General features: G+C 39.0%; 1 protein-coding gene across 3 annotated transcripts in view; it reads left to right on the forward strand.

Annotated features, from left to right (window-relative positions):
• The window catches only part of RBMS1 (RNA binding motif single stranded interacting protein 1), a 190,594-nt gene that overhangs the window by 129,852 nt on the left and 47,713 nt on the right, over positions 1-13,029 (forward strand). The gene's annotated exons all lie outside the window — the stretch shown is intronic.

Raw genomic sequence — 13,029 nt, forward strand, 5'->3', positions numbered from 1 at the left:
CAGCAGAACAGTGTTTCTTCAGATTTATCAAAATCAAAAAATGTTCCTTGAAGACAGACTGGCTTCACCAAAATTCTGATAGGAGTGGGGCTCAGGCAGGTTTCAAAACCTGCCTGGTTTCCTGCTAGACCACTTGGCTTTCCAATAGCCTGCCTGGTGGGCTTTTTGGGATCCCAGAGGCTTACATGGTTTGTGGCTCAGGAGCATCCCACCAAGTGGATGCACCGGGACTAGGGACCCCAGAACTTCCAGGGTCTGTTGCCCTGGGGCAGCCCACCAGCTGAGAGCCAGGGACCCCAGGCTTCCAGAGTGTGCTGTCCCAGAACCGCATGACAGACTGCCTCAGGGCCAGGGATCCATTCAAGTTTTTGGAGAATTTCAAAATTTTTGGTTCTCCATTCCAAAATATCAAAATCTTCCATGAAGCTGAATTATCTTTCTCTGAACAGCTATAATGTCTGCCTTTCATGGTACCTGCCTGTGCGTCAGATTTGCAGTTAACAATTACTCTTGTTTTTTTAATAGAGGGTGAGTTTTGTAAATCCAGAAAGACATAAATTTGGGGAGGTAATACATGAATAATCATTTTGTTAAATGCCCTGTTTCCAGTAGAATGCCGTAAAAAACGATGCAAATTTATAAATAAAGACAATATTTGTGCATATTTTGTGTATATAAATAGTTTTTAGTAGTTCTTAAAACCAATAATTCTGAAGTGGAATTCTAGCTAGACAAAATATTCAAGTGATTAAATAATCTGTTTTTAAAAAAATATTACAGTATACAACAGATCAAGAAAGCCTTAGGAGCTATTCATGGGGTTCTATGTACAGATTTTTTTTTTTTTTTTTTTTTTTTTCGGTTGAGATATTTTTTCCACAGCTTCTCAGCTGAGGAGGACAGTTAAGCTAACAACACGAGATGTGTTTGGACAGGTTCCAGGTCAACAAAATAGAAACCAAATGTTTAGTACTTAATGTATATTTCACCACAGACGGACACACATGAACGTACGTACATACAGGGAGGTGTGAAATTTCTTTGTGTGTGCATGTGTGTGTTTTCATTGGTGGTCATTTAATATTTTAAATATTTTTTTTAAGATATGGTATGTTAAAATGATGATGAATGTTTTGTCTAAATAAATAATATAATTTTTGATGACCAATAATGCCTTCAGAGCAAGACCAACATTCTAGTTTGAGACAATCATTTTGAAATACGTATATAATGGGTCTACCCTACCTGGTAGCAAACAGGAGCAGGTTTTGAATAGCAATGAAATATGTTGATATTGCTTTATGTAAGCACTAATGTTAAAACTGAGTCCTGAATATGTAAAAATTTTGTTGAATTTCTGAACCACTCAAGAAGACACAGGCCACATTTTTCAAACTTGAGTGCCTAAAATAAGTCATCTGCATCCGTATAAGTTTGTTTTGGACTGGAAATTGGTGTGCCAGCTTTTGATATGAGAGTAATTTTTGTTTCTTTTCAAAATGTGAACCAAGCCCAAGATTTTCCAAGGTGCCCAGTGATTTTAAGTGCCTCAATATTGATCATCTAATCTGTAATACCTTAAGAGGGCCTGCTTCTCTCTGCAAATCAGGCCTATTTAAGATGTCTCATCTTGGATGCCTAAAAATTGAGGCATTCAGAATCACTAGTCATTTTAAAATAATTTTGGCCAAGATTTGGAAAATCAATCTTTTTATATACAGGGAACTATATAAAATAGTATGTATATTTTTACCCATTTTGCATGGTGCCTTCTGCTTTAAATTTTGTTATAATTAAATTGTGCGGTCCAATTTGCTCACAGTGTAGTTTACAGCCTTGTCATTTGAAAAGGTTGGGGTGTACCTTTTCCATAACAACCACTTGCTCAGAGGGTGACCAGAGAGCAAGTGTGAAAAATCGGGACGGGGGTGGGGAGTAATAGGAACCTATATAAGAAAAAGACCCCAAAATCGGGACTGTCCCTATAAAATTGGGACATCTGGTCACCCTACTTGCTCATGGTCTGCCTCAGAGACTGATGCAACCAGTTTCAAGTGAGCTTGGGGAGGAATACTGGTCAACTGATTGACTTGACCTGTCATTGATATAATAAGACCGTATTCGCCAAATGATCAATAATGTGGCTCCTAAATACCCTCATCTTGCTCACAGTCAGTATGGTATTCTGAGGACCTTCAGCAGATAAAGCAGTAGGAAAGAAATCTAGCTGGCGGAAGTCTTGTTCTAAATCTGACTGTGGCAGCACTTTTGCAATCTCATGCTGTAGCTGTGCAGGATCTGAATTAAAAATGATTTGCTTCCACTACAGCATCTGCAAGTCCCAGTTGGTAGAACTCTTCAAGTTGTGAACAGTATAATTAAGCCAAGTTGTTTATTCCCAGTGATTATGTTAAATATTTGACTTGGTGCGCTGTCAAGCTATTTTGTGGATAAGATCATTCAGAATCTCACTGAGCTTTGTGCTTTGGAAGTGGATCTCGTGGCAAGAGAACATAATCTTCTCTACTTGTGTTTCAGCTATTGTTGGTCACTGAGGTGATTTGGGGGCCTGAGTCATAGGATTCAAGCCACATCCTGCGAATTAGATCCGCGTCCTCCCTGGTTGCTGAATACTACTATGGATATGGGTCATTGTAGATAATTGGCATTTATCTTCCTTAGGGATGCTGAAATGCCAGCGTCTGTTTAAGATGCAATCGTTAGCTCTTGCACAAGAAACTATCTCTTGGTTCTGATGTTTTCAATTCTACCCCTCTTTCTAAACTTAGGGAACATTATTGGGAAGTTTGTGGTGAGGCAACTTCAACAGTGTCTGGTTGTGTTGGTTGATGATGGCTCTCGGTGATGGCGATCAGGTGTCCATCTTGATTCTTCTAAAGCTGTCAGAGGTCTTTCATACTGTTTACCATGAGATGTTATTGACTCACCTGTGGATTCAGGTGGCTTCATTCCTTTTTATTCTGGAAGATTCCCCGAGGGTGGGTATTGAGCAGTTGTCCCAAGTGGTATTTCATGTAGGATCCCATCGTGTTACCCCTCTTTTTCAGTGTGTATATGGGGCTGTTGTGATGTAAGCTATGAGGTGAATTAGGAGGTGGTGGCCTCCAGTTGGTTTCTGGGTGCAACTTGAGACATTGGCTTTGTGTAATATTCTAAATAGTTTGGCCCTGAATAGCTGAGAGATGCCCTCATTGATCAGCTGTGGCACTCAAACTCTCACCCTCCCGGAGGATAATTTTTCTGTGAGGGGCATTCTCACCTTCCTCATTTGGTCTGACAGAACCAGAGTCTGATGACCTTCAGGGCATAATGCAAGGCCTGGATCTCATCACAGGCTCTTGAGGCAGGAAGACAAGGTGTGTACCAAGCATGAATACTAATAGTGCAGATGAAGGTGTTGTTAGTCTTGATGAATTAATTGACTATCCAAAAGGGAGAGTCCAATTTCTAATTATTTTATATTCTTTTTGAAACGCAGGTAATTGCCTAATTGTACATGCACTTGGAGTATCTAGACAAACACTTCAACATATAAAATAAAAATAAAAATCTCTCATTTACTATTTCAAATTTAGTGATTGTGCTCTGCTGTGGCTCCCTAAATCAGATTAATAAAAGAGACCTTAATAGCTCTGAAGAACCTACTGCTTTGTATTCTTTGAAAGCTCTGCACAGCATCTTCATAGTAAGGTTTGTCCTTGTGTCAAAGAGGCACTTAGGAATGTCTCCATCCTCATGAATTGACAATGAATTGTGTCTAAGACTTGTTCAGCAATGTTCCATTACTACGGATTGACAAGAAATAAAGATCCCTTTTAAGCATGCCTCTTGTCTTGTTTGAATGCTGTAATGTTCAGGGATCTATGGAGGTAAGCCAGGTTTTGGCATACATAGACTCTCCTCAGAGCATTAGAATGTTGTTGAAAAAGGCCTTTTGTAGAAGTGATGTTTAAAATGACATCTTAAAATTAACAAATCATACTTTAAATGCCAGTGGGAAAAGGTTTAGAAGCTTTAAGGACTAGGATTAAACTACTTATTCCCTGAAATCATACTATTGAATCCTGGTAGAGTGGATTTAACCCTCCATAATTCTGAGATAGATAACCTGGAAGAAACATAAACTGGGATATAACTGAAGGATTGCTTCTGCAGTCTCCAGTTAACTTAAATCTTGTAATACTGTATATGATGTTAACTGCAATAAAATATAACTGTGCAAAAATGTGTGTTAGGGCATTCTTAGATGATAAATAATGGAGTTTACTGTGTGATGGCATGGTATTTTGTATACTGCTTGTTGAAGTGGATAGAAAACAATTAGTGCCAATCCTGCTCCTGTTGAATTGAATAAGAGAGAATGGGACCCTTAAGGAACAGAGAGATAACCTTCCATTTTTCGGGGTCCGTAATTAGATGACTGTTTTTCAAATCCAGAGTTTTCTACTTATTTCACATGGCATTTTGGTTTCTCCTTTGTTGAGCTCACCTAGGTTGCTAGTATAACAATATGACATATTTTATTTGGTTCAGGTTTCCTAAGTAATATGGTGAAAGGTGTATGGTTTGTTTTTAATAACTATTCTGTATGTTGAGTCTTTATTGGATGATAATTGAAATTTTTCTTCCTCATAAAGAGCTTTTAATATATTCAGTAAGAATTTCACAGGATGGATTGAGAAGGTTTATGTAGCTTAAACCAATAGCAGAGATGGGTGTTCCATGTGTTAATGTTTACATTTAATTTTTGTGGAGGAAGGAGCTTCTGCTAATCCATTTAGAGATTTGCCCAATCCTACTCAACTGCGGTTGGCTTTATACTGCCCCCATAGCAGCACCTTCCTAGGAACCAGGACTTCGAGTTGCATATTGTCATATTTTCCTCCCTTTTAAACCTTCCCTTACTTTCTGACTCCATAACAACTGGGGAATGCCTCTGCCTTACAGGACATAGCATCAGATCTCCAGCTAAAACAATTCCAGCCATCCCAACATCCTCCAGGGATGAGCAGGTAACAGGGCCCTTATAGAACACTGTTTCCCACCCAGATTGTCTATTAGGGATGCCTGTGATAGCAATGCAAAGCACATTTTCCACCCCACTCTTTCCCTGTTTCTCCCTCTATCCTTGAGAGCATCATCTCTCTGTTCTGCCAAGTTCTGCTGGCTCAGAAAGCAGAAGACCAAATATCTCCCACATGACAATGTAATGAGCTAATATTAGGCCACTGTCTCGTCCCAGAATGATCTGTGTGCAAATGTCGGCCAGTAATCTTTATATTCTTTTCCTAACAGTTAAGAAGACAGAGCCATGAAGCACTCACCACATGCTGACAGCCCAGCCAGAAATGTTACACAATCATTTTTTAATGCACTAACTCACTTTTAGTTGACATTTTATTTTTTAAACGTATTTGGGAGATATGCATTGTCACCATTACATGAAATCTGACTTGCACATTGTTGTCCCTGCTTGTATCTAAAAAAGACCTTGTGTGCCATCTCTGTAAGAGAAGTTAAAGGTTAACCATTTTTTATCTCTGTTTAATGTTGTAGGGCAGACATCCCCTTAGGTCACTGCCAAAGAACATGGTTTTGAGTGAACAACTATGGCAAATGGCTAACTCATATGACTTTTGAGAATGTACTGGGTTTTTGTACTGGTCTTCACCATGTCAGCCTGATGGAGAATTAAGTCAGTTTACATTCCTGCAGAGAAAGGGAAGTAAATAATTGTGGGTTACCATGGTAACTAATGCACTAAATCTGATTAGTTAGGGTAGTAAAAATATGGTGAGGAATATTACGACGTTTTATTTTGCAAGTGGACTCTGACTCCTGAATGTCTAAAACAGGTTACATGCAAACAGGCGAGTTCTATAGCAAACTTTTTTCACAGCCATTTATGGACACTGAATACTTTGCATAAATATATTTTATCTGCCCATTTTGCAGGCATTTCTATAGACAGTACAATAAAAACCCATATTAGAATGACAATGGATTAGCTTAAGAAAATTAAGCAGTTTTCCTTAACTTTCCCACTAGCAAACTCTAATTAGCTGTATAGAAAACACAGGGAACTTGTAGGGAATATTACTTTACAAGAAAGTTGATTAAAATTGTTTATACAGTAGATTAAAGGAGGGCCAAACCTTTCCCACCTGAGGACTGAATGACCATCATTTCAGGAGCCCAAGGGCTAAAACCTAATTTGCATAAAATGGAACAGTTAGCAATTACTTGTCTTCAATTCAGAGCTGCAGCCCACAGAAATTACCCATCTCAGCCTGTGGTGCTGCATTTTGTTCCCATGTTGGGACCTCTTGGTGGGCTGTAGATCTGTGTTGAAGATGAGGATGATAATGGGCCATGTTACAGAATTGCTGCGTGTTCCCCTGCAGTAGATTTAAGGAGAAAGCAAGAGTGTCAAGGAAGACAAGAAGCATATGATTACATAGATGGTTGCAAACTTGATTACAGTGTTGTACTGTAGCTAAAAACTACCTTTTAAACCAGTCTTGCTCTAATCATTTATACTATAGCTGTGCTTTGTGAAAACAAATTAAGATATTTAGGTAGCTAATTAAAAATATACCGTTTGTTTGGAATGCTAGATAGCAAGTCAAAATTAAGCTAATGCCGTTTCAACTCACTTACAGTCATTGGACAAACTGTCTTAAAGCTGGAGCTACAACTGATATTTAAATTAGATATGGGCCAGTTGTAAACTTGAAGAGTTTCTGTAAAAAGGCAGACAAGCATTTAATCCCTGCTGTATCAGCCAGAGGATCTTCCATGCTGCGAGCACTGCCGAGTCACATGTTTCTGAATAGCTATCTGTTAGCTGTGACCCTGTCCAGAGCAAGAGAAAACAGATGTATTATCACTTTGCCAAGTTTCTTTCTTGTGTTTTAGGATCTGTTCCACATACACAGGGAGGCTTTTATTAATTTCTTTCAGATGATGGCTGAGCATTTTACACCATGTAGGACCCCTCATCACCACTTTTCTACTTAAATTAACATTAGTGGCTGTTTGTTCCTGTCCCTTTTACAACAAATGTTGAACCTAGCTTTCAGCTTATTAAGGTAGGCATTTAACCCTTCAGTGCCTTGAGGAATATGGCATGCATTAATCTAAAGGAGCACTCTTTCTATGTTTGTCTCATCATGTCCAATCAGACATGTCTCTGAGACAAACTTGGAAGTGTGTGGTGAGAAAAGAGTAAGGGAAACATTCTGATTCCTGTTGCTAAAAGTAAACCTTCCTATTTTTTTTTCAGTAGAGCAATCATTTATTATGCTCCCGAAGCCCCCAACATTAGGCCATTTCCTGAAGGGGGCTGAGTGCCCTCAGAGGGCACCCACTGAAGTCGATGGGAGTTGAGGGTGCTGGGCATATGATCGCATTGTGCCAATTATGAGGTAAAATGCTCTACGTAGATTACTAGGGCCTGTCAAGCAATTAAAAAAATTAATCACAATTAATTGCACTGTCAAACAACAAATATTTATTTAAATATTTTTGGATGTTTTCTACATTTTCAAATATAGTGATTTCAATTACAACACAGAAGACAAAGTGTACAATGCTCACTTTATTTTTTATTACAAGTATTTGCACTGTAAAAAAAAAACAGCAATAGTATTTTTCAATTCACCTAATACAAATACTGTAGTGCAGTCTCTTCATCATGAAAGTTGAACTTACAAATGTAGAATTATGTACAAAAATAACTGCATTCAAAAATAAAACAATGTAAAATTTTAGAGCCTGCAAGTCCACTCAGTCCTACTTCTTGGTCAGCCAATCACTCAGACAGACAAGTTTGTTTACATTTGCAGGCGATAATACTGCCCGCTTCTTATTTACAGTGTCACCTGACAGTGAGAATAGGCATTCTCATGGCACTGTTGTAGCTGGCGTCACAAGATATTTACGTGCCAGATGCACTAAAGATTCACATGTCCCTTCATGCTTCAACCACCACTCCAGGGGCCATGCATCCATGCTGATGGCGGGTACTGCTGAAAAAGAATCCAAACCAGTGCGGACAGATGCATGTTAATTTTCATTATCTGAGTCAGATGCCACCAGCAGAAGGTTGATTTTTTTTTTATTTTTTTTTTGGTGGTTCGGGTTCTGTAGTTTCCACATTGGAGTGTTGCTCTTTTAAGACGTCTGAAAGCATGTTCCACACCTCGTCCCTCTCAGATTTTGGAAGGCACTTCAGATTCTTAAACCTTGGGTCGAGTGCTATAGGTGTCTTTAGAAATCTCACATTGGTACCTTCTTTGTGTTTTGTGAAATCTGCAGTGAAAGTGTTCTTAAAATGAACAACATGTGCTGGGTCATCATCCAAGACTACTATAAGATGAAATATATAGCAGAATGCAAGTAAACCAGAGCAGGGGACATACAGTTCTCCCCCAAGGAGTTCAGTCACAAATTTAATTAACACATTATTTTTTTAACTAGTGTCATCAGCATGGAAGCATGTCCTCTGGAATGATGGCCAAAGCATGAAGGGCATACGAATGTTTAGCAGATCTGGCATGTAAATGCCTGTTGCAATGCTGGCTACAAAAGTGCCATGCAAATGCCTGTTCTCATTTTTTGGTGACGTAAATAAGAAGAGGGCAGCATTATCTCCTGTAAATGTAAACAAACTTGTTTGTCTTAGCGATTGCAGAACAAGTAGTAGGACTGAGTGGACTTGTAGGCTCTGAAGTTTTATATTGTTTTGCTTTTAAGTGCAGTTATGTAACAAAAAATATACATTTGAAAGTTCCACTTACATGACAGAGATTGTACTACAGTACTTGTGTGAAGCGAATTGAAAAATACTATTTCTTTTGTCATTTTTACAGTGCAAATATTTGTAATCAAAAATAATATACACTTTGATTTCAATTACAACACAGAATACAATATGAAAATGTAGAAAAACATCCAAAATATTTAATAAATTTCAATTGGTATTCTGTTGTTTAACAGTGCAATTAAAACTGATTAAATCGCGATTAATTTTTTTGAGTTAATCAAATACGTTAACTGCAATTAATCAACAGCCCTATAAATTACTGAATCAAAATTTATGAAATCTGGATGGCTCAGTGGCTTAGAATTTAGTACTGTGTGTACTGTCAGATGAGAAACACGTGTGAATGTCATGATTGATTTCCTTGGTGCCTGATCCAAAGCCCAATGAAGTCAGTGGCAGTCTTTCCATTGATTTTAGTGAACTTTTGGATCAGGTCCTTAGAGTTATGCAAACCCTGCTTGGTTCATCAGTTGTTCATGAAAGATTTACATTTGAATAAACTCAGTTTTTTCACAGTCAAATCTCTAATACAGAGGCAAGTTGTGGGTTTGTGCTTGCTTGCATGTGTTTGCCACAGTTTACTGATTTGCCAGACATGGAAGTGAGGGTAGACCTCAACTGTGGTGAAACAACATAACTATGAACTCAAAGTAACCAATTTTCCCTTGTAAAATTGGTGTATAATTTTGATGTGAAACAAAGTACAATGAGACAGTTCTCAGTAAGGTGGGGAATTACAGAAGTTAATAATGTACTAGGCCACTGCCTGCCAGAGTCAGACAGAGGGACAAGTTAACAAGTTTGTTTGTTTGTTCTCCTGACTTCCTGAATTTTAAACTGTTTAACCAAGTTTGGTGCCAAAATATTACATAAAAGCAAACATCTGGTTTGTATGGTACTCTTTTGTGTAGGACAAAGAAACATTGGGAGCCCTGGTTATGGTTGTAGTTTGGAAGTGGGTGTGGAAATCTAGTGTCCTAGGAAGAAGGATATAATTTGCTTTACATAAACATTCAAAACTTATCCTGATTTTTTTTTAAAGGTTTTCTAGGTTTGTGAGTGTGACAGAAGCTGGATGATCACATCTGGGTTTCTGGTGCACATTTTGTAATATAATTTTTCCACTGTCAAGTTATTCTGAAATCCCAGATAGGATTCCTTTTATTGTTTTATGTTCAGTTTATTTGCTTTTTGCATAAAACATTTTAGTCTAAGATGCAGGAAATTTTACGTAGTATTCCCGACTTTTCACAGGGAGATCCCCAGCCCTCCCTTTCTGTCCTGTGTCTGCGCGCTCTCTCTCACACTCTTTATTTTATTTTTGCCCTCCCTACCATCAGTGTTTCCAACTTAGCGACTTTGTCACTAGATTTAATGACTTTTTGGTTTCCCTAGCAAGAAAATAAGTGTCAAAGTGACCAGTGACAAATCTAGTGACTTTCACTGCCAAATACAGAGACATTCAGAGAAAGGAGTCACCAATATGTAGTTACAAAACCATTCCCAAGCAGCTCAGTAATGTTAATAAAATCCATTCCATGCTCTTCGTACTACATTCTGTTGTACGCCAATGTCGTCATGTCTCAATTGAGCATGTCCTCGAAAGGAATCACATTCCAGGGCTTCTTGGGCTGAGATCACTATAATCTGCAGGCGAGGAAAAGAAGTTTGTGGAGGCTAATTAAACACTTTGCTAAAGCCAGGCGCACTTTGGAGAGAGCAGCACATTAGCCAGGGCTTGTTTTTACCCAAATGTGTTCTTTCTCACTGCTCCATATTAGGCAGCACCCCCTGTAATGCAGGGAAAGATGGCTAATGAAGCGGGCTGGGTGGGGGAGGCAGGTTAGCCAGCGAGGAGAGCCACACAGATGGAAGGTGGAGTGGAATGAGACAGGACCATGTGCCCCAATGGGGTAGGGGGCACCATGCCTCCCAGAATGAAACTCTTACTACAGGATCAAAGGTGGAGCGAGCTTGATTTCAGTTCCCCTTTACTCCTTCCCCTGGGTTGGCCTGGGGTTAGCTGCCCAGCTGTTTTCAGAAATGAAACCCTGGAAACGGGGGGAAGGGGTCCGGCTAGCAGACTTTTGTTTTTAAATCTACTTTCTTAGCTCCCTGCAGCATTGAGCTCAGGTTAGGCGAATGCCCTCTTCCCCCTGGTTCTGGGCTCTCCCTTTCACTAACCTGTTGGCTTAAATCCAGGCTGGCAAGAAAGGCAAGGCTCAGCTGAAATTAACCAACCCCAGCCAACCTGGACTGCAGTGTACAGAGCGCTCTTCCCAATGAGCAGAGGGTGCCTTGGAGCCTCCTGATGTTGACAGCGTACTGTTTTAGTTGCTTCTGGTGTGCAACAGAATGTAGTAAGACGAGCATGGAATGGATCTTATCGGCACTGTTGAGCTGCTTGTGAATGGTTTTGTGACTGTACTCGCCTGTGTGTGTGTGTGTATATATATATATATATATATATATATATATATATATATATATATATATATATATATATATCTTCTTCTTCTGTTGAATTCTCTGGAAATTTTGTTTGGTGACACTTTTGACTCCTTTTGAGTGCTTAAACAACTACATCTAGCAACTTTTAAGGGCTTGTCTGGTGACTTCCTGCTATGTGGAACTGGCAACACTGCTACCACTTCCATACTTTTATTTGCCTAGTTGTGGGGAGAGGAGAGAGCACCTCAGAGTCCCGTCTTCTCGCTGTGCCATCCACTCTGACAATATGGTTGGGATGTCCTGTTGGAGTATCAGGAATGGAGTTAACTGAGCTTTGAAGGAAGCTCTTCTAGGTGATGCGGGTGGCTGTAATTCTCTCTCGCACACACACTTCAAGAAGGTAGAATTTTTATTGACGTCATCTCCAATTGCCCACTTAGGCTTTCAGACCTCAGAGAACCCCAATCTAATGTGCTCATTTGGAATACAGGTTATAACACAGGAAGAAGACGGAGCAAATTTGGGGGGGCTGGGAAACCTAGTATTAACAGTATGCGTTTGTTTGCATGTGCAAAAAATAGAAGAAAAATAAACAAAGACTCATTATATTTTTGGCGTTTTCCGTAGATATCTGAGTTCTTGTCTTGGAGCACAGAACTTTTCCTTAATGCAGACCTCCCAATGAGCTAAATTTACCACTGAAGTAAGGGAGTACAATTCCATTGCAATTAAAGATGCAGTGCACTCAGTAAGGTCAGCAATGAATTTGTCCTTATAGATATGTCCTATATAATTAAATAGAAAATGATAACCTTTTCATTGTTTTTTGTACCATCCTATAGAATTTAAATATATTTTACTGCTCTATCTAGGGTGATTCAGAAAAGTCTCAATTAAATCCCATAGGTTTTAAGACCATAAGGATGGTCCAGTGCATTTCAGTGTCAGGCATCAAACCTTTACGCTGTTTACTAGAAATGTCATGTTGCTGTAATGTTCTAATACATATTCTAAATAAAAAGACTTTCCTTTGTTTTACATGGTACTCCCCCTCATTTGTGAAGCGAGATGATTTGATGCTGATAATATGTAGCTTGGCTTACAAACTTGGCCATAATTCACCCCAGGTATCTTTAGAAAATTTTGCTTATTTTTAAAACAACCATTTTTTGGATGCAAAATAACCAATTTGAGTACAGAAATTTTTAAAGCATAAGAGCTCTTACATTTCCTTCAAGAAATGTCACCTCTTTTAGAGGGAATAATTTAATATCTTTGCATTTCCAACTTGAAAGGGATTTACATGTATAGCTGGTGATATTCTTGCTAACCCTGAAAATGTATTAAATAATCTAGACTCTTCCTCTGACAAACTATTGATATGCTTTTGTAGAACACTTGTGGTCTTCTAGAGTGAAATTCACTTTGGAGAGGAGGATGGGCAGAAAGGGTTAAGGCGCTGTGTTGAAGCTGTGTAGGGAGAGCCATCTATGGCATAGTGAATGTGGAGAGGGCTTAGTTCCCCCTACTTGCCAAGGATGATTGTGATCTACCAGCCTTAATGCACCTTACATGCAGCACGAAGGAGCAGTAGCAGCAACTCCAACCCCTGGATTGGAGAAGCAGCTCCAGACAGGGGGACCCTCCAATTCACCTACATAAAGCCTAATTATTCTGACTTTTATGTGAGTAAAGTGAATATCCCCCTTTATTCCTTGTTTCTGAATACA

This window comes from Malaclemys terrapin, chromosome 11 (genome assembly GCF_027887155.1).
Source record: "Malaclemys terrapin pileata isolate rMalTer1 chromosome 11, rMalTer1.hap1, whole genome shotgun sequence".
Lineage (NCBI taxonomy): Eukaryota > Metazoa > Chordata > Testudines > Emydidae > Malaclemys > Malaclemys terrapin.